The sequence below is a fragment of the Giraffa tippelskirchi genome, chromosome 3 (assembly GCF_054371585.1).
Source record: "Giraffa tippelskirchi isolate mGirTip1 chromosome 3, T2T-mGirTip1v1.2.pri, whole genome shotgun sequence".
NCBI lineage: Eukaryota > Metazoa > Chordata > Mammalia > Artiodactyla > Giraffidae > Giraffa > Giraffa tippelskirchi.
In genome coordinates, this window is record NC_137277.1 from 110,493,005 (window position 1) to 110,513,130 (window position 20,126).

A 20,126-nucleotide genomic window follows, 5' to 3' on the forward strand; every position below is an offset into this window, starting at 1 on the left:
CTTTATTGTGAGTTGTATTTCCCTACTTGTTTTAATGCCATTGTTTTGGTTTGCAGAGTAGATTTTATTGTTAATTTCATCTTTTGGGTACATTGTACTTTTGCATTTCTGTAAAAATTCTTGAACTCTGTTCTTAGATACAATTAAGCTACTTAAAATATTTCTATCCTTTCCAATATTGCTTTTTAACATTATTTGGGTAGGGTCGGAGCAGTGTTACTTAAGAACTAAATCCCCACTATTGATCACTATTGATATAACACCCTTGTGAGTACATGATCAAGTATCCAGTGAATTGTGAACTTTTCCAGATTAACTGGAATAGGCTCAATTCCTGAACAGGCACTATTTCCTCTAATTATTTTAGGTGTTTCTCTCCCCAATATTTTGGTGGTTTCTTCACATGCTATGTTGATCAAAACTTTGTTGAGTTCTTACAGAGGACAGCTTACAAGTCTCTTCTCTGAAATTTTCTCTATGTGCGGCTCTCTCTTCTTCGGTACTCTGTCTTGTGAATTGCGTCGGTCTTGTTCTCCTTGGACTCTCAGCTTCATCTTCTCAGCTCAGGGAACCTGCTGAGTTTAGCCTAGATTCTCCCCTTTTGTGCTTCAGTCTGAAAATTTTATCAGGACAGTAAACTGAGCAGTTGTGATATTCGTCTCTGAGAGAGTCCCATTTCTCAGACATCACAACACTTTCATTTCCATTGTGAAGAGTCTTGCCATACATTTTGTTTGGCTTTTTTGTTATTATTGTTGCTTCATGTAAAAGGGTAAATGTGGTCCCATTTGCTCCATCTTGGCCAGCTATTTCTGTCATGTCTATTAATTCTTTTTGTTCATTTGTTTTTTGTCTTTGTATTGTGTAAAGATTTTCAAATCGATGCTATATATTTCTAAGAAAAGTTTATGCATGCTTGTGCCTGATTTTAGTGCTTGAAATTCCATTTTAAATACGAATTACTCTTTCCTTTTACTTAGGTTTTTAATTTATTTTATTCTTTGCTTTCTATATCTCCTGATATTTGGTTACCTCTTCATTTATAAATATTTTATATTATGTTTACTTTTTATATAATCTTTCTTTTTTTAAAAAGAATTTGAGACTACAATGTATATATATTTTTTAAAAAGTTAATCTGTTCAAGGCTTCTGATACTCCTAAAAGTGGTAACAGATACTTTTCTGGTGTGGTACAGACGATGAAGTTTACTTTCTTTTACATTTACCTGTATTTTCTAAGTATTCTTTACTGAATTTATAATTTTGTCATATATAAGTTTATTTTATAAGAAAAAAAAAAACTTTTCTATTCCCTCTAGTTTGTTGGTGCTTTCGAGGTCCCTATTGCTATGGTTCATGTTTTTCTGTTTACTTGTGCTTGAAAGACAAGAGCTTTATTTAAGTGCAATATTCTTCCAAATCTGTGTGGGTACAGTCTCCTTGGATCTTCCCACTCACCCCCTGGGTGATATTTAAGGAAAAAAAATCTTCCTTTAGATGTTGAACTGGAAGACTTTTTGGTATAAATTCATATTATCATTAAAATATTCAAAATCTTTGGACCCAGAGGAGACAAGAGAAAGGTTTATTGGGGGAATTTTACCTCTTCATCATTTAATTGTTGTGCTTAAAGATATCTGTTTTTCCAGTGTTCACATTTCTAAGTCTAGTCATCTCACCTTGCTTCCAGTCAGCTCACATGAACAGCTCCTTTGATGCTGTGGCCCAAAGCATCAGGATGACCCCTGGCATACCAGCAGGAAGGTCCTTGGCCATGCCAGCTTTCTACATAGTATGGATACACTTATAAATTCTTCAATGAATGCTTTTTTCCTTCTCCCTCATCTTGATTCCTGAAAGTGTTATCACTTGCCAAAAGTTATAGACATATTCAAGGAGTATTTTCAAATTACTTGGTTTCTAGAAATATTTAGCCCTTTTTGCTCCTGCCATTATTATAGGAGAGAGCTGTCCCATCACTGTATTCCTTTTTTCTTCTCTTTATTTTGATTTGCCTTCATTAGTGAGGGTGAATTATATGTGTGTATTTGTGTGCATATGTGTTCTTGCTATTTGGAATGAACTATGCATTCATATCCTTTAGCTATTTTTCTCTAGGGGTTTTCATTAGTCTGTATTGCTTTTTATACAGAAATATTATTAACCTTTCCATATTTTTATGAACAAGTTCCCAGTTTTTTCTCATATATTTTACAAGCACATTAGGTTAATAGGTTTTCTTCTCTCTCTCTATGTGTGTGTGTATATGTGTATGTGTGTGCATGTAGGCGGATGCACACATACTTTAACATGATTAAGTTAACCAAATTGATGTGTTCCTTTGGATTCTTCCCATTATTTTACTTGGAAAGCTAATCCTCATAGAGGAACCAGATAAACAAAGATAATTAAATCTATTTATTTCTTCCCTCGTCTTAGTTGAATATTTGTTATTTGAATCAACAGATAAAACTGTATCTTCCTTCCCACCTATCCACCCACCTTGTACTGCTTGCACAGCTTACAGGTCTCACTTTGTTAACATTATTAATATTTTACATCTCAAGATGCAATGTTAACTCTCTAATGTCTCCCAGTATACCAATTTGCAGTTCTATTCAACTCCATTTCTAGTGTCTCTGAAGATGAGGAAGAGTTAGTCATCAGACTGACCAGAAAGAATGAAATGTGATAGTGCACAAATGGAAATATTATGGTTCTGTAAAACATTATCTCAAAATTTAGTGATATATACCAACCAGTTATTTTGCCTAAGGTTTCTGTTGGTCCGAAACAAGGATTCTGCATTTTTTCTTTAAATTGTTTATTCATTTATTTGGCTGTGCTGGGGCTTTGTTGCTGTATAGGCTTTCTCTAGTTGTGGTGTGCTGACTTCTCATTGCAGCGGCTTCTCTTGTTGCAGAGCACGATCTCAAGGGTGTGCGGATTTCAGTAGCTGTGGCATATGCGCTCAGTAGTTGCAATCCCTGGACTCTAGAGCACAGGCTCTATAGTTGTAGTACATGGGTTTAATTGCTCTGTGGCATGCGGGGTCTTCCTGGACCAGGGATGAAACCCATGTGTCCTGCATTGGCAGGCGGATTCTTTACGACTGAGCCATCAAGGAAGCCTGAAGTTTCACATTTTGACATGGAGTGTGAGTTAATTGTTTTTTGTGTAAATGAGACACATAATGGAATGCCTGAAACAGCTATTCTCAAAGTGGTGTACTCTAAAGGAAATATTTACTTAGCACCTAAAAGCATCTCAATTCATTATAGCATAATAAGGCAAAACATTATTTCCACAGTTTCAGTTTTCTATGACTTGAATGCAGGATAACATTTTGCAATTTTTGTCTTCATTGAAATGAAAATTTTAAATATACCTGAAAGGTATGAGTTGAGAAGATGAGATTTAAGTTAAAAATATTCTATACCACCAATACATAACAGATTTTCTTTTAGCTGAAAAATTCATCAACTATTTTTTAAGTCAATCTACTTGGTTGTAAAAACTACCCTTCTTATTTACAGTGGATCATAACAAGAAAATTTGCAGCCTCATTTACTTTGCATTGGGAAGATAATGTTTGAAACATTGGTGGACATTCTAAGACACATTTGTAGATTATATGTTGTATGATGTAGATTGTAAGTACTGTGGGTTTTGAGAAGGAACTGCGAAAAATAATGGGTTATGTTAACCTTCATGGAGCAGATAGGGCAATCCTAAAAGTAGAATTTGGAACATTCTTTCTGAGTAACTCACAACGTGTGATAAGGATTTCTGATCATTTGGGAGCAATGGCAGGTTTACTGTTAGTTTAATGAGGGTGAAGCCTTGGCCCTTCAAGCACAGGAATTTGTAGTAGATCTGTGGGGGTAGGGGTGAGAAGCATATCTATATAAGCATTTCTGCTAACTTATGTAGAGGTATCTCAAAAGAGATCTTTAATGTAATTTCTTATTTACTGTGATTTCTTGTTTCATTCAAAGTAAACATTCACCTTCATGCCTATTTTTGTATGTGTAATTATATACTCTTTTTTTTAAAAGGTCTTCTAGTTCATATAAATCAGACCCCACAAAACCCACATCCAGCCCTGTTTCGGAGATAATGATGGAATCTGCAAGTTAGAAAATTAGTGTGCATGATTCTGTTTTATTTCAAAGAGATAGCCTATTCATAGCTATCCAGTATCAGTGTAAGAACAAAACTCAAATCTCTTCATTTCTAAGTCTATGCTCTTTCCTTACACAGCAAGATCTTATATAGGAATCACCTTCAAGAGCTCTTCATTTGGTTTATTAAAGTTATCTGGATCTAATCTAATAAAATATAACAGAAAATTATGTCATTGATAAAGTGAAATGCTAAAATCTGCTGTAGGAAATGACTCTGGCAGCATTTACCTTCCCTTTGTAGATATTATAGTTTCTTAATTACCTCCATAGCTGAAATGCCTAGTGTTTAGAAATTGGAATGAGTTCACATAAGCACTTATATTATCAGGAAATATAAATAGCTCATTTATTCATGGTAGCATTACTGTGTTCCTAATATAGTTTTTATTGATGGACACTTGAACTGTATCAATCCACTTAAAATTCAGAATGGTTCTTTTGTGCATGGCTTTATGGCAAGAGCAGTATAATTTAATTTAATATAATCTTTTAAAAACAATGATGTTTGTTTCATAAATGAATATTTTATATGTTGTGTTTAATTAAAATGAAACTATGCTACTGATCTAGAAAACACAAAACAGACTTGAGTTCATATTTATGAAGTGTAGCAATATTGGCAAGGCACAACTTATCTTGTTTATGAGACATGCTTGCTATTACTTGTACAGATTGCAGTCATTTTATTGCTGAATTTTACATGGTTTACAACCCAACAAATGCAATGAAACTGTCACAAGGAAAATAAGCCTATAAAAATTAAAAAAAAAAAAAAAAGAGGGTGGCACTCACAGATCAAAATGCAGTTTTCGCTGAAGCTTTGGTAGGTTTTGAACTGTTACATCCTTTTAGGCAGCAGGTTTTCAGGATATAGCTATAAATGAAAGGGAGAAAGCTAAGATAAGACACCAAGGTTATTTTTAACATCTCTGCTTTGAGTACAGTTCCTCTGAGACCTAGTGTTTGCTCTTACTCTACTGGTAGGTTCCAGAATTCAAGGTAATCATAAAAATATTTCCAACAAAGGCACCATTTGGAAATCAGGAAATAGAGTGAAAAAAAAATGTGAAAAAAAGTGTATATGTGAAAAAAAGAGGTGTGTGTGTGTGTGTGTGTGGATGATAAGGTCCCTATCTCTTTATTTAAAGTGTTCAAACTGAATATTAAATTTGATTCATATTTTAGGGACTGGAACAAGAAAATATAGTAAGGACATCTGCGGGCTGTGGTAGTCAGGTGGATTTGGCTCTTTCCCTGGCTTTGCATGGCCTTCCCTGGTGGCTCAGTGGGAAAGAACCTTCCTGCAAAGCAGGAGCTACAGGAGACCTGGGTTCAGTCCCTGAGTGGGGAAGATCCCCTGGTAGAGGGCGTGGCAACCCACTCCAGTATTCTTGCCGAGAAAGTCCTATGGACAGAGGAACCTAGTGGGCTACAGTTCACAGGGTTGCAAAGAGTCAGATGTGACTGAAGTGACTTAGCCCACATGCATGTATGCACATGGCTTTACATAAGTAATATATCTTCCAGGGCATTAAGTTGTAATTTTAATTTACTTTGTAGGTTTTCTCTTTTATCTGAAAAATCATTTAATTTCTTGGCCAGTCATAAAATATCAGTGGACTTAAATCTTGTACTTCTTCAGGCATATTTATGTTTATCTTCTCAAGACTTAGAGAAAGTGACATAAAAGCAATCTTTAAATGAACTTTGTAATTATTTACAGTAAGAACTCAGATGGAAAAATGCTTCTTTTTAGAGAGTCCCTATTTGTTGCATATCCTTCCATAACTATGCCTAGTTTTGATCATAACTGCAAAAATCATTTTGTTTTCTGACACGAGAATAATAAAGTTTTACAGTAATATCTTTCTGATCAGTTAGATCCTTGATGGTATCCAAAAGGTAGAAAAACAAAAGTGTTTAAAAGGAATTCAGAGAAAAAAAAAAAATAAAAAATAAAAGGAATTCAGAGAATAGAAAGGAGAAACTTCAAAAAAATAAGAATATAAGCTCTTTACTACATAGAATGAACATTTTCAGAGCAGTTAGCAATGATAAACATTCTACTTGTTGGTTCCGGAAAATATCCTGCGTGTCTTCCTTGTCAATATTCTACCCATACTGCCAGATGTAGTTTACATCCCATCCAGTTATCAACTGCAGATACATTTCATAGGTTTTTGTTTATAGTCCCTTTTCTGGAATTACAGATGCAACCAATCTCTGGACCCAGTTCAGTTCAGTCACTCAGTCATGTCCGACTCTTTGTGACTCCATGGAGCGCAGCACGCCAGGTCTCCCTGTCCATCACCAACTCCTGGAATCTACCCAAACTCACGTCCATTGAGTTGGTGATGCCATCCAACCATCTCATCCTCTGTCATCCCCTTCTCCTCCTGCCTTCAATCTTTCCCGGCATTAAGGTCTTTTCAGATGAATCAGTTTTTCGCATCGGGTGGCCAAAGTATTAGAGTTTCGAATTTCAGCATCAGTCCTTCCAATGAATATTCAGGACTGACTTCCTTTAGGATGGACTGGTTGTATCTCCTTGCAGTCCAAGGGACTCTCAAGGGTCTTCTCCAACACCAAAGTTCAAAGGCATCGATTCTTTGACACTCAGCTTTCTTTATAGTCCAACTCTCACATCCATACAGGACTACTGTAAAAACCATAGCTTTGACTAGATGGACCTTTGTTGGCAAAGTAATGTCTGTGCTTTTTAATATGCTGTCTAGTTTGGTCATACTTTGGCCACCTGATGTGAAGAGCTGACTCATTTGAAAAGACCCTGATGATGGGAAAGATTGAAGGTGGGAGGAGAAGGGGATGACAGAGGATGAGATGGTTGGATGGCATCACCGACTCAATGGACATGAGTTTGGGTAGATTCCGGGACTTGGTGATGGACAGGGAGACCTGGCGTGGTGCGCTCCATGGAGTCACAAAGATTCTGACACGACTGAGCGACTGAACTGAACTGAACTGAACTGAACCAGTTTAGTCATAGTGTTTCTTCCAAGGAGCAAGCGTCTTTTAATTTCATGGCTGCAGTCACTATCTACAGTGATTTTTAAGCCCCAAAAATAAAGACTGTCACTGTTTCCATTGTTAACCCATCTATTTGCCATGAAGTGATGGGACCGGATGCCATGATCTTAGTTTTCTGAATGTTGAGCTTTAAGCCAACTTTTTCACTCTCGTCTTTCACTTTCATTAAGAGGCTCTTTAGTTCTTCTTTGCTTTCTGCCATAAGGGTGGTGTCACCTGCATATCTGAGGTTATTGACATTTTTCCCAACAGTCTTGACTCCAGCTTGTGCTTCATCCAGCCCAGCATTTCTCATGATGTACTCTGCATAGAATTAATAAACAGGGTGACAATATTGAGCCTTGACGTACTCCTTTTCCTATTTGGAACCAGTCTGTTGTTCCATGTCCAGTTCTAACTGTTGCTTCTTGACCTACATACAGATTTCTCAAGAGGCAGGTCAGGTGGTCTGGTATTCCCAGCTCTTGAAGAATTTTCCACAGTTTGTTTTGATCTCTTGGCTTTGGCATAGTCAATAAAGCAGAAATAGATGTTTTTCTGGAACTCTCTTGCTTTTTCTATGATCCAACGGATGTTGGCAATTTGATCTCTGGTTCCTCTGCCTTTTCTAAATCCAGCTTGAATATCTGGAAGTTCACGGTTCATGTACTGTTGAAACCTGGCTTGGAGAATTTTGAGCATTATGTTATTAGCGTGTGAGATGAGTACAATTGTACAATAGTTTGAACATTCTTTGACATGGCCTTTCTTTGGGATTGGAATGAAAACTGACCTTTTCCAGTCCTGTGGCCACTGCTGAGTTTTCCAGATTTTTTGCATATTGAGTGTAGCATTTTCCCAGCATCATCTTTAAGGATTTGAAATAGCTCAACTGAATTCCATTACCTCCACTAACTTTTCTCATAGTGATGCTTCCTAAGGCAGACTTTACTTCACATGTCAGGATGTCTGGCTCTAGGTGAGTGTGCATGATCACACCATCGTGATTATCTGGGTCATGAAGATCTTTTTTGTACATTTCTTCTGTGTTGTTGCCACCTCTTCTTAATATCTTCTGCTTCTGTTAGGTCCATACCATGCCTGTCCTTTACTGTGCCCATCTTTACAAGAAATAGACCCAGGCCCACCCCAATTTTTCTTGTTTGTGTTATTGTCTTTTGCTCAACCGACCAATACATAGAGATGACAGTAGGGGCCTGCAGTGTGGTTACACTGCCATTAGAGGGCATTCCTTGTTAGACTTGGGTGTCTATGAGGCACTACCAGCCCACTTCAACAAGCCTCCTGCTCCAGTTGCCTGCTAGGTTAAAGCCCTGCCGGAATGTCATTCTGCTCAAATCTGAGACTGCCTCATTGCCTTGTTCATGCCAGCCTCTCCCACTGAGAAAACTGACCTTCCTCTTATTTCTAACTATTTTCCACTCATACCTTTCCTACTTCCTTAGCCTCTTCAATCCCTGCTATTAGTTGGTGTCCTATCTTGAACGGATGGTTTCACCTAGACCATGCTATGTCTACCATCTTCTAGACTTTAAATATCTCTTAGTTCAGTGTTCCATATATTAGATTTTTTGTCCCTCCTTTCCTACCTCATTCATAACTTCCACAAAAATTAAAGATACACTGAGCTATACTTGAATTGTGCAATGCACATGTTAAAAAGTCAGCGTTGCATTATCAAGCTGTACTCAGAGGTACATGCCTCATGACTGATTCATTTCCACAGCCCCATCACAAGTAGTCAACTTCAACCCCTTATCTAGAGATTCATATTTTTGAGACCCCAGCATTTCTCTTATTTAACAATCTGAATTGAAGTTGGTCAATGACTTCACAATCTGACTGAAGTTGGAGCTTCCCTGGTGGCTCAGATGGTTAAGAAATTTCCTGCACTATAGGAGACCCAGGTTCAATCCCTGGGTCAGGAAGATCCCCTGGAGAAGGACATGGCAACCCACTCCAGTATTCTTGCTTGGAGAATCCCACAGACAGAGGAGTCTATTGGGCTATGGTCCACAGAGTTGCAAAAGAGTTGGACATGACTGAAATGACAGCACACACAATGACTTCACCTGATTGTGCAATTCCTCTTTCACTGTGCTAGGCTGTGCTTAGTCGCTCAGTTGTGTCCGACTCTTTGTGACTCTTTGGACCATAGCCCACCTGGCTCCTCTGTCCACAGAATTTTTCAGGCAAGAATACTGGAGTGGGTTGCCATTTCCTCCTCCAGGGGATCTTCCTGACCCAGCTATCGAACCTGCTGTGCCTGTGACTCCTGCATTGCAGGCAAATTCTTTACTTGCTGAGCCACTGGAAAATTAAAGGAAGTCCACACAGGCACTCTGCAGGAAAAATTCAATTTTAGTTGTTTTGTTAATAGATAACACATGTACATAGTATAAAACTCAAAGATTCAAAGAAAGCTTAATAGTTTTTCACCTTTGGCACTTCTCATGCCACCCCCTGCCGTTCAGTTTTCCCTAGTCATAGCCACTGTTGATAGTCACTTTATCATCTTTTCTGATATAATGCCTCCATATGTAGTACATGCAAGCACATGTGGATATGGTGATTGTGTCTATTGTGCTTGCACATATATAAATCACACACACATGTATACACATGTTTTACACAAATGTAAGCAATATTAATATACAGTTCTACACTTTTTTTTTCTTGAAGATCATTCCATGTCATATATGAAGAGTTATTTCATTCTTTAAGTGACTAGACAACATTCCATTTTGGACTGTCTTCTAATGATGGATATTTATAGAGCGTTTTCAATATCTTATGCTGCAAACAAAGCTACAATGAGTATTTGTCATATCATAATGTGGTGCTATATATATAAAATGAGTATGTGTATGTGAAAGTGCTGGGCCAATAGATCTGTGTATTTATAATTTTGATAGATATTACATAGCTTCCCTCAACGAAGTTGTTCCATGTCACTACAAATAGAAGTCTTGAGGATGTCAATGTATTCTTAGGATCCCAGCAGGAAATAGATAGATCAATTGGGTAGAAAAGTTGTTTACAAAATATGAGCAGGATATAGAAAACTCCCAAGGCATGCTGTAATATCCCAGAGCTAATAAAGGAGTGGGATTATTGCCAGTATACCTGAAAGGGCAAGAGGAGAGCCCACTTACTGGTACCAAAGACAGAGAGGAGGACATGTTCTGAGAGGGACCTCCTTAAGTGTCCTGTGATCTTTGGTTCAGGAGGTAGCCAGCCAGAAGCAAACCCTTGGAGAGGAAGTCTGGAGGATGAATATTCAGACCTCACTCTCATCCCTCTTTCTCATGTCGTGCTGTTGTTATCCATTGTCTAAACTTGACAGATGGCCAGAGGGAAAATGAGACCCTCTCTCATGTTCTTGAGGTATAGAGCAGGCTGTTTGTGCTCAGTCATTTCAGTCGTGTCCGACTCTCTGCGACCCCATGGACCATGGCCCGCCAGGCTCCTCTGTCCATGGGATTCTCCAGGCAAAAGTACTGGAGTGGGTTGCCATTTCCTTCTCCAGTGATAAAGTATGAAGTGAGTGAAGTGAAGTTGCTCAGTCGTGTCCGACTCTTTGCGACCCCGTGGACTGTAGCCTACCAGGCTTCTCCGTCCATGGGATTCTCCAGGCAAGAGTACTGGAGTGGGTTGCCATTTCCTTCTCTGATAGAGCAGGGTAGAGAATCACTAACAGGAGATATCTAGCTCATTCCACTATCCCATACCTTTACCAAAAAATTGATCAACAGTGCTTTTTTTTAATCCTTTTGTATCTGAGTGGTAAGATATTGTACATGTATTTTTCTAAATATGAGTGGAGTTAGGAATATTTTGAAATGAATAATTTTATTTCTATTTCTGTATCTATTCCTAACCTTCCCCTATGACATATATATATATATATTTCACTTTTTAATTTTGAAATGATTTTAAATTTATAGAAAATTTGCAGAAACAGTATGAAAACTAGAGCTCCTATAACTTTTTACCCATATTTTCAAATGGTTAACATTTTAGCATAGTAGCTTTTCATTCCTTTCCTCCTTCCCCTTTTTCCATGTGTGTATAAACATTATCAATTGATACATATAAGATATGTGTGACTATAAACAAACATATATCACTATAAGCTTCTCTGGTGGTTCAGTGGTAAAGAACCCACCTACCAACCAGGAGATGTGGGTTTGAGCCCTGGGTCAGGAAGATCCCCTGGAAAAGGAAGAGGCAACCCACCCCAGAATTCTTACCTGGGAAATCCCATGGACAGGGGAGCCTGGCAGGCTACAGTTCATGGGGTTGCAAAAGAGTCAGACATGACTTTGCAACTAAAAAATAACAGCAACAATATATCACTATATTTTTGAATTATTTGAGAATAGACATTTTCCTACTGAGTCATAATATAAAACCAGGAAATTAACTTAATTTCATAATAATCATTTAATCTTCAGACTCTATTCAAATTATTCCTGATATCCACACAGTGTCCTGCATTGTATTTGATTGTCGTGTCTCTTTAGTCGCCTTCAAGCTGGACAGTTTCTCTGTCTCCCTGTCTTTCATCACCTGACTTTTTGAAAGTTATAGGCTAGCTACTTGCAAAAATGTCCCTTAATTTGAATTTGCTGATATTTTCTCATTTTCAGCAGGATTACCTCAAGATGTTACTGTATTTATCTTTTATCATATCAGAAGATATTCAGTGTCAATTTGTTTCATTAATGGTGATATTAAATTTCTGTACTTGGTTAGCACATTTTATCCAGGCTTGTTCACTGTAAAGTCATTTGGTAAGTATTTATGGTCATTAATTAATAAGCAATTAAGTATCTTGTGGGGAGATACTTTGAGATTTTCACTAAGCCACAGACCTCTCTTTTCTCATTCACTCATGCATGTATTTTTATCAATCTGGATTTGAGCAGGAAGAACAAAGAATTTACTATAAGGGTATCATTAGATGTGGAAATGAGAGCTGATTACACAGTTTTGTGAGTTCTGTTTCTGTGTCTAGAGTTGCACTTGGAATTGCACTGGGCAGGCAGTCATGGAGGGCCAGTGTATATGAAGTGAGGGAAGCAAGGGCTGGAACTAGTGAAGATAGAATGGAGTTCACTTGAGTCTGTCATCACCTCCAAATTGGATTATGGAATGTCCTGCAGGAGAGGCTAATGTCCTTCACTATGGAGCTACACATGCATCTGGCTAGGCATCAGTGGGACTGAGGCCAAAGATCTAGTGGCTGCTCCTACCTAAGAAGACAAGATAAGTAACAATGTAGAGTGGGCTGCGACAGCATCTTGTTCCTCCAACTGACTTTCTGGTCATAAAGGAATACTGCTGCTCATTTACTTCCATCTTGCAAATCTAAGACAATATCACTTCCAGGTCATGCCAACTCAGAACTCTGAGGAAAGGGAATTCTGGGACATGTAGTCACAGATTAGTCAAGTTGATATAAAACAAGTCCACTATAGTATTTATAGCAGTTTGAATTTCTGAGTTTTTATTGTAATCAAGGCATTACTACTACAGTTATTATTTATTTAGATGCTCAAATCATTCCAGACTTGGTCAGTGGAAGCCTTTCATGCTGACTGTTGTATTTTTTTTGACATTTTACCAACATTCTTTGGGTATTTAATTGCTATTACATTCAAAAAGATGTTACAGGATCATCTTACATTTTTCCTACCATAATCCAAGAATGAATCCTTTCTCCAACGAGGTTTGGTTCTTTTAGTATAAAATGGCATTTAGAAACCAAGATCTGAAAGACACTTGACCTCTTTGTTACTCAGGATCACTGCTTTTAGTTCCTCTCAATAGACAAAGCTAGGGACTATAGGAAAAAAGGAAGGAAGAACAAGTCTTCCCTGTTTATTTTCCTATTAGGATGTTAGTCTTATTTTGTATTGAGTCTTGGGAGCTCTTTATGTATTAGGAAACTAACCCTTTGTGATGTGAGATATTTGAATATCTTTCCTAGAATATCATTTGTGGATAGTATTCCTTTGCGACTGGCCTGTTTTCTTTTCTCTCTCTCTTGAGGCCAGTTTGGGTTACAGTGTAATTTGGATATGTAGAAAGCACGGTTTTCATTCTAGTGATCACGTAGAAAGCAGACAACACCTAAAATGGTTAAAGGTAGGGGGTGGTTATATTCTTAAAAATACATATGGGGGAGATATTGTGACTGCTCTGCTTGTCTGAAGGCAGATCTTTAAGACAGAGTTCATGATGTGCAGGAAGACACTTTTTCAAGACTGGTTTTCATGGGGGACAAATTGAAGGTGTTTACAGTTCTTTTTATTCATCATTCTGCCAACAGTTTAGAAAGAAGCTGTCCTGGGCCTCTTTCCCTTGATTTGGACCTTGATTTTCCCCCTACACATTTCTTGGTTCATTAATTCATTCTATGCATAGTTCTTTCATTCATTTAAACTCCATTCATTCATTAATGAGTTTCTACAGTGTACATAGAACTGAACAAGCTTTTGGAAGGGTTGGCAAGTGACTGACACTGTGGTTCTTATATTCTAGGCTTACTGTGGTGTTGGAAGGGTCAAAATAGTATCACATGAATAGCTAGAAAGTAATAGTCCAACCTCATAAATAAGCATAAAATATCTAAGACAGACTGAAGTCTAAGCTTATATTAAACATTACATGTGTTAATTCAAAAAGGCATCAGATTTCTTTGGTAGGTTTTAAAGCCTATTTTATATAAGTATATTTCATGCCAAGGTTGTGACTTTTGTGCCTCAGAATTTAGATGGAAAAAAGAGACAGTGATTTAATAATAGTCTGAGAACTTGAGAAATCACTGAGAATTAGATGAGGGATAAATGGAAGCTGTTTTGAACTCAGTTTCTTGTTTGTTTGTTTGTTTGTTTTTAATATCTCCGTATATTTGCTTTCATGGCTTATTCTACATCATTTAAAGATTGTCACTCACCTATCCAGACTCACAGGCTCGCATCCTGTAGAAAGTCTATGTAAAGATAGCTAACAAACACATGACAGGATGCTCAGCATCACTCATTTTCAGAGAAACGCAAATCAAAACCACGATGAGGTACCGTCTCACGCTGGTCAGAATGGCTGCTATCAAAAAGTCTATAAACAATAAATGCTGGAGAGGGTGTGGAAAAAAGGGAGCCCTCTTACACTGTTGGTGAGAATGAAAACTAGTACAGCCACTATGGAGAACAGTGCGGAGATTCCTTAAAAAACTGGAAAATAGAACTGCCATACGACCCAGCAATCCCACTGCTGGGCATACACACTGAGGATTTGAAAGAGACATGTGTACCCCAATGTTCATTGCAGCACTGTTTGTAATAGCCAGGACATGGAAACAACCTTGATGTCCATTGGCAGACAAATGGATAAGAAAGCTGCGGTACATATACACAATGGAATATTACTCAGCTATTAAAAAGAATGCATTTGAATCAGTTCTAATGAGGTGGATGAAACTGGAGCCTATTGTACAGAGTGAAGTAAGTCAGAAAGAAAAACATCAATACAGTATATTAACACATATATATGGAATTTAGAAAGATGGTAACGATGACCCTGTATGCGAGACAGCAAAAGAGACACAGATGTAAAGAACAGATTTTTGGACTCTGTGGGAGAAGGCAAGGGTAGGATGATTTGAGAGAATAGCATTGAAACATATATATTATCATATGTGAAAGAGATCGCCAGTCTAGGTTCGATGCATGAGACAGGGTGCTCAGGGATGGTGCACTGGGATGACCCTGAGGGATGGGATGGGGAGGGAGGTGGGAGGGGGGTTCAGGATGGGGAACACATGTACACCCATGGCTGATTCGTGTCAATGTATGGCAAAAACCACTACAATATTGTAAAGTAATTAGCCTCCAATTAAAATAAATAAGTTAAAAAAAAAAAAAAGAAAGTCTATGTAAATACTATCAATATCAGGACAGGGAAGCCTGGCGTGCTATAGCCCATGGGCCTTAAAGAGTTGTACATGACTGAACAACTAAACAACAACAACAGCCAATTATTAATAATCATTTTCTTCCTTGCTCCATACTCCCTTGTCTTTCTATAATATCATTTATGTGAGACTGTATTTCACTTATGTGTTTTCATATTAGTATCCTCTCCAAGCCTAACTTACTAGCAGATAGGATTATATCTTATTCATCTTTGATTTACTGCCATGTATGTGCTTAGTCGCTCAGTTGTGTCCAACTCTTTGCAACCCCCTGGACTGTAGCCCACCGGGCTCCTCTGTCAATGGAGATTCTCCAGGCAAGAATACTGGAGTGGGTTGCCATGCCCTCCTCTGGGGGATCTTCCCAACCCAGGGACTGAACCCAGGTCTCTCATATTGCAGGCAGACTCTTTACCATCTGAGCAACCAGGGAAGACCCCCCATGGACTGCAGCTACTGCCATGTATAGTGCCTGGTAAATAATAAGTGCTCCATAAATGTTTGTAAGATGAATGAATGTATGAGTCTCCCATCTGAAATATTATTGGTCTTTTGGTAGTGAAAGTGGAAAGCTGTTCCAGTCCACTCATTTAACCCAAATGGATTTTTTTTTCTCCCAACTATTAATACAGTGGCGGGCCTGATCATCCTGGTCTTGTTAATCTGGTTCATTGGTTGGGATGAGAAAGATTGAGAAATGAGTTTCAGATGCTGTTTTTATGCCGTCCGTCAGACATCTCCTGTCTCATGCATGTACAGACACATTCTGTTCACCAGCTGCTGGTTTCTGTTTGTTCTCATCATGTTTCCTGGGCCAATGGTGGTGCTACTGCTACTGGCCTATTTTCTGCAACAGTGTCCCCTAATCACATCACACAGATGTGAAATGTGTTATCTATACTCCTTTCTGTCCTCCTCTGTGTTTTTTTCCTCCAGGAAATAATAGGGAGATGCTTGCCGATGTATGATTTGCAAATTTTCCCAGTCCTCGTAGTTTAACCTTAGTCCCTCTCCTAAGGAGATTAGGTACTCCTCAGACATACCAACAAAATTTGGAATTCTAGCTGGTGCTCAGAGCAGATCAAAAAAGTACTCTAGGGATTTAAATTTCCATAAATTTGAGTATTGGTGTCAAAAGGTTTTGACTGAAAGCCTGTAAAAATGAATGCAGTACAATTAAGTCATTGTTGCAGCTACTAAATTCATATTTTAATTTGCTGATAAGGAAAGGCAAAAAATAGTATGAAACTTAGACATTTCATGTGTCATGTTAGTTATACCCTGACTTATAAGAGGTGGTCCCATGAGATTGTCATTATGTGACTTAACTCCCCTTGCATTATTGAGAGTCTTGTCGCCCACAGTCTACCTATAATTTCTACTATCTGGACCAGTTTAAACTTGAGTAGACATGGCTTCTGCCAACAAATATGGACTATAAGCCTGATATGCCTTCCAAACTGTGAAACAAAGATACATTTGGGGATTTCTCATTGAAATACTAATAAAGTCTGAGAGGGTGAGGAGAAAGACACTTGGATTCATATTTCCTTCCTATTTTAAGGTTAGATCACTGTTGGCATCTATCAATTCTCTGACCACATATTCATCCAATTTTCAATTTATTACTTTTACCAAGAACTCAGCAGTTGGTAGACATTGAGGCTCTGTAGAGGCAAGAAAATGTGCTGACCTTAAATAGCTCTAGACCCAATGAAGGGGCATACATGTAAATCAACTTTTGATTGCCCTCCACAGAGATAATATTTTGAATGTTCTCTACAGAGCGAGCTTGTGGGAACAAGCTTGTGGGCAGCTTCTTTCCCTTAAGAGACATCCTTAAGACGATAAATTCTAGATTAAGTGTCAAAATGTATTAGTAAGGCAGAGAACAGATCTTAGATCTGTGTATGATGTTAGTGTATGGATGGCTCAACAATTACAGATCTTGTGTGACTGTAGGCAGAAAGCATAACAATAACTGGCATCTATTAAACATTTGGTATTAGACCTGTTATTATCTTACATTTAATTCTCGCCCCCCCCCCACCAAAAAAACATCTCTGGCTGATATTATCATCACATTGGACACATACACCCATGAGGTGCAACAGAGAAGCAGGTACCATATCATGAAGAGTTTTGTGGACCAAACTAAGAATCTTGGCTTCAGTCCTGAAAGTGATAAAAGTACCTCTAAAGGGATTTAATCCAGGAAATGCATGATCAGATTTGCATTTAGAAAGATGTCCCTGGCTACAGGGTTCAGAAATGCTAAAATCATAGGCAAGGAGGGCTATTGTTGAATTGATCCAGTGGAGACATGACAGATGAGTTTAAACAGCTCATTAATAGCAGATGAGCCACACCAAAAAATCATCTGTTTTCATAATCATCTTGATCCTACTTCCTTTTCAGGTCTTTGGTATCAGCTGGTTTTTCTAATTTCAAGCCGTTCCTTCCAGTTTTTAATTGATTTCATTCCAACCTGCTAAACAGCTCTTGCTTTTGAAGCCTTGGATTGAATTTCCTGTTAATTTGGCATTGCCAAACCAGCAGTTGTCTTTTTGATAACTTAATATTCACCTCACTTAAGTGACCTAACATTTGTGATCTGACTTGCTTTGATGCCTTTTACTTTAAATTGTGTATTGATAATAGATTTGGAAAGTGTCCTTGCATAATTCTTCTCTTGTAAAAATATGTATGTAATTGCACCTAGAGCTTGTAGAACAAAGTATCATTTTTTTTTTTTCTCAAGAGAATGATAGTAAACTGCCAGTTTGAAGATGGGAAATAAAGGAAGCTATCATGCAGCAGAGTTGACCAAGAGTGAAATCTAGAAATCTAAGCCTGTGGAAAGAAGTTGGCCATAGCTGGGTAAGTTAGACTCTGTCTGGAGAGTTAGGGAGTTCTGTAAAGAAAATGGTGGCTGTGACTGTTCAGGCAAGCAATAAATCCAACCCATGAATTCCATGAGGGTTGAAAGTTCAGGAAGACTTAGGAGGATCAAAGAATATGTTAGGGTAGCTGCCAGAAGCAGAAGACCTAGAAATTTGAACCGAGGGTGGGTGGTTTGCTTTATTTCCTCTTTTATGTTGCCTCTTAGGTATGAATTTCTCAGACCCAACTGCTGTGTGCCATGGCCGGAGGATAAGACCCTGTTCTTAGTGTAGTTTGATCCTCATCACATGAGTTCTTGAGCTGAAAGACAACTGAGCCTCTTTCTAATTGCAGGACCATGATGAGTGGTCTATTCTGAAAGTACATGTCAAAATCGGACAGCTCAAATAAGTGTACTGCAACTTTTAAAGACCTTTGCATAGAGCTTTGCAGGTTACAAAACTCCTTTCATATATGTGTATCACACCTATGAAAGTTTATTATTATTTTTTTTTTAAGTCTACTTTTTATTTCTGTCAGTTTCTGGTATTTTATCATTTATATATTTGTTGGTCAGCCACACAGATCAAACCTGTGTCCCCTGCAGTGGAAGTGTGGAGCCTTAACCACCGGACCACCAAGAAAGTCCCTTATTTTTATTATTAATGACACTATATTATTATTAATGACATGATATTGCTTGACACTATATTATTAATGACACTATATTATTCTCAAATCATCTGATCCAAAATCCTGTCTTTGAAAAACACTATGTCCACAGTGTTAGGAATGGTGACTGAATCACTGAAATGATGGTTTGAGAGTACATTCCCTCTGACTCTATTTCTTCCTTACATATTTAGAACTGTTCTATCTCCTATGGAAGAACCATCTCAAGCACTAACTACTATATTCTCCCTAATACATTTCAAGTCAGAAGTGATCTCTCTCCTTCTCTTGAGCCTTCCATAGCACACTTGCTTTATATCTTTCTATGACAGTTATTTTACCTTGCCATGTGTCATTGCTTTTGCATAATACATCTATCTATCCATAAATGCTCCCCTTTTCCTCTCATCCCAGACTCAATAACATACATCATGTCATGAACATACACCATGTGTCTTCCATAGATATGTGTTTCAGAAAATTCTACCTGTGTTTGACTCTTCTGGATTTGAATTTGGGCTCACTGTTGGAATTGGGAATAAAATGTTCGAAAGAATAAAAGGAAAAGTGCAAAAATTTATTTACCAATAAGGAAAAAGAGATGTATTGATAAGAAAGTTTACCTTTGTCTTTTCCAGTCCCGTATCTGAGAAGTGTGGCACTTGCCTTTCAATATTTTATTAAAAAAAAATTTATTTGGCTGCATAGGTCCTTAGTTGTGTCATGCAGGATCTTTTAGTTGTGGCATACCAGATCTTTAGTTGCAGCATGTAGGATCTAGTTCCTTGATCAGGGATCAAACCCAGCCCACTTCATTGCAAGCAGAGAGTCTTAGCCACTGGACCACCAGGGAAGTTCCATCTTTCACTATTTTATAAGCTTACATGACACCAGCTCACGCAGAATCATTTTGTTTGAAATAAATTCTTGTGACATTGAATAATATTGTTACCTTCTTTAGTTTGATAAAGGGGTCAAGGGAGATAGGTATGGAAAGAGAGACTAAGATAGTGGTTAGTGACAGATGAGAGAGAGATCCTGTTCAAGAATTTTATCTAAAGAATTACAGGAGAAACTAACACTGGAAAGGAAGCCTGAACATGGCAGAGAATAGCCAGGCCTAAAAACTTGGTAGAGTCTTTGGATATGATCTGCCTATCTGGCAAACCTGTGCCATTTATTTAAAATGATCAAATTGGCCAAAATTGGGTGAAAAACAGTGGATTGCCAGATCTTACTGCAGGTAAAGTCATCTGAATTGATTCTCTAAAAGTCAGGTGGGAATTTATCTCCTCTGTGATGGATTTGGGTTGTTGTTGTTAATGTTGTTCAGTCTCTCAGCTGTGTCCGACT